The sequence below is a fragment of the Octopus bimaculoides genome, chromosome 6 (assembly GCF_046866305.1).
Source record: "Octopus bimaculoides isolate indiv1 chromosome 6, ASM4686630v1, whole genome shotgun sequence".
NCBI classification, from domain to species: domain Eukaryota; kingdom Metazoa; phylum Mollusca; class Cephalopoda; order Octopoda; family Octopodidae; genus Octopus; species Octopus bimaculoides.
In genome coordinates, this window is record NC_142933.1 from 5,000,727 (window position 1) to 5,003,156 (window position 2,430).

At 32.5% G+C, this 2,430-nt stretch overlaps 1 long non-coding RNA gene across 1 annotated transcript in view; it reads left to right on the top strand.

Moving 5' to 3' along the window:
- The window catches only part of LOC149134915 (uncharacterized), a 7,237-nt gene extending 5,098 nt beyond the window's left edge, over positions 1–2,139 (top strand). Inside the window, exon 3 of the long non-coding RNA XR_016242100.1 lies at positions 1,119–2,139. This is a non-coding gene — a long non-coding RNA (uncharacterized LOC149134915). The remainder of the gene's footprint in view (positions 1–1,118) is intronic.
- The last annotated feature ends 291 nt before the right edge of the window (positions 2,140–2,430 follow it).

Sequence of the window (2,430 nt, forward strand, 5' to 3'; positions counted from 1 at the left end):
TTTATTTTGATTATCAGTGTTCACTTTGTTGGCAACCACAGTGTCACGTGAGCATAAAATGCCTGGTCATTTTAAAGGGCAAACACTGTACTTGATTTATTGGCATGCAGCTTAAATTTCAGGCTCTTTGGATTTACTTCTTAATGAATTCATTCAATCACTGCCTTAATGGAATAACTTTGTTGTAAATAGCTATATTATTATAAAATTACATACTCGCTTAATTGTTATCTTTTCTTAGTTATGTTTTGTTTACTTTTAAATTTTCACTTTAGCTTCAGTGTACGTCAGTCCATCTATTTCTCAAAGGCCCAAATGTATCGGATGCGTCATACCATTTAGGGTGTCCTTCATATTACGGCATTTAAACCCGAGTCTATTTTAACATCATTAACACGCATTTTGTGTTTAACATTTCAACCCCAATCAGTAAACACAAAAGAAAGAACTAAACCGCAAGTTGCCAATGAAGCAAATTAAATGTGATTTGGTTCAATTATATCTAGTGACGAAAGATTATATTGGACCCAATATTGTATCGGTATATTGCAGGTTAAAAAAATGATATTATGTTAACTTGTAAGCTAACTTGTTAGCTAAACGCAACAGTTCTGTTTTAGATTCTGATGTGATTATAATGCCATAAGACTTTGAAAATTTATTTCGTTCCTAAAAGAATGAGAATGAACAAACTCTTACTCACAAAAAACGTATTGTTCTAAAGATTATATATAAATATATATATATATATATATATATATATATATATATATATATATATATATATATATATATATATATATATATATATATATATAAGATCGCATCAGACCCTTGTTACCGACATGTATTAGGAATACTTAACTTTCTCCCTGGCAAAGTTTTAAGCTTGAATGTAGAATGCTTTTGGTCATGAATCAATGCAAAGATATGTGCATCGATATTTATTCTATGCTTTTATGGTCGAGTATTACGAACAGAAAGCTTGCTGGGCACAATGGAGAGCAAGAAATCGAAACGCAAATTCAAGTTGAATTTTTATTCCTCATAAGATTTCAGTTACGCAACAGGCAATGCTTAGGAAAGTAACATTCTTTTGATCACTTTGCTAACCATAGGTGCTTCGAAATGTAACACCGAAAATCCGAAGAAAAATGTAAACGTTACGTGAAATTATGGGACTATGCCCTTCAAACCAAGTAGACACCACTTACGAAATAAACCCTGAATTACGAATTGATGCTTCTGTGTTTCACTCAGTTTACAAATGAAGCAACGTATTCGTTCTGAAAAGTCTGACTTTGGAACATTGCTGAAACAGAAATGGAATTGCATGCATTCACTTCTATAGACTTCAAGATGTTTATATATTTGGTCAGCCCGAGTCTATAGTAAAAGACACGCGGCCAAGGTGCCAGGCAGTGGATATGAATCCGGGAAGCAAACATCCACACACACACACACACACACACACACACACACATACATACATTTCTTTGCATATATTGGCTGAATCAATTTCAGGGAATCAACTGAGCTCTGCAGCCAAAAATGAAACAGAAGACTGCATGGAGATTCAGACATATTCATCTGACAAAATATGTATGACATGTCACAACATATTTAATCCCATGAAAACATATTGTCATCTAGTAATATGGATATTCTTTCTGTGATAGATAACGCGTTATATAAGACAGAGAAACTGGTAACAACTCATTTTCTTCTTGTATATATGTTATCATTTACCGCGATATAATATTCTTCATTTTCCGTAGACATATTATTGTAAATGGACGTATGTTAACTACAGTAATCTGATTAAACAATTTTGTTGGATTTTCACCACTGAAATCTTGCTATGAAAATAACCTGTGTTTAACACTGGCAAGAGTTCAAGAACAATTTCCCTTTGTCTAAATGTGTTGCCCGCGTAGAAGCCATGAAAATACCACCAGTTTTCAGGTAATGAATGACGCTAGTTTCCTATAATAATCATATAAAATAGAATAATGGAATAAACCATTAAATGACTCAACCACAATTCTGAAAGTCTTGGAATTACTGTTACATGTCGTCTGCATTTGGTAAATGAAGAAACTTCACACCTATTCTCCTTCCACCAATTAATAAGTTATACTTTTGCCTAATCAATAAAAAACAACTTATCGAATTCCCATTCTCATATATTGTTTTTCCAAGTCATCGAGCTTTTAAGAATATTAATATATTATTGATAATCAAACAACTATTATAATGAATTATCACAAGTCAGAATGTTATATGAGAGGAACCTATTTTCTGGATAATATAGCACAAGAAGAAGTGCAATCAAATTATAATGCTTTCCTCGAGAAATTTCCAAGTATTGTTGCCAAATGTGTACTACCTGTTACGTTCGGTCTCTTCATCTTTTCATGCCAGAAAATT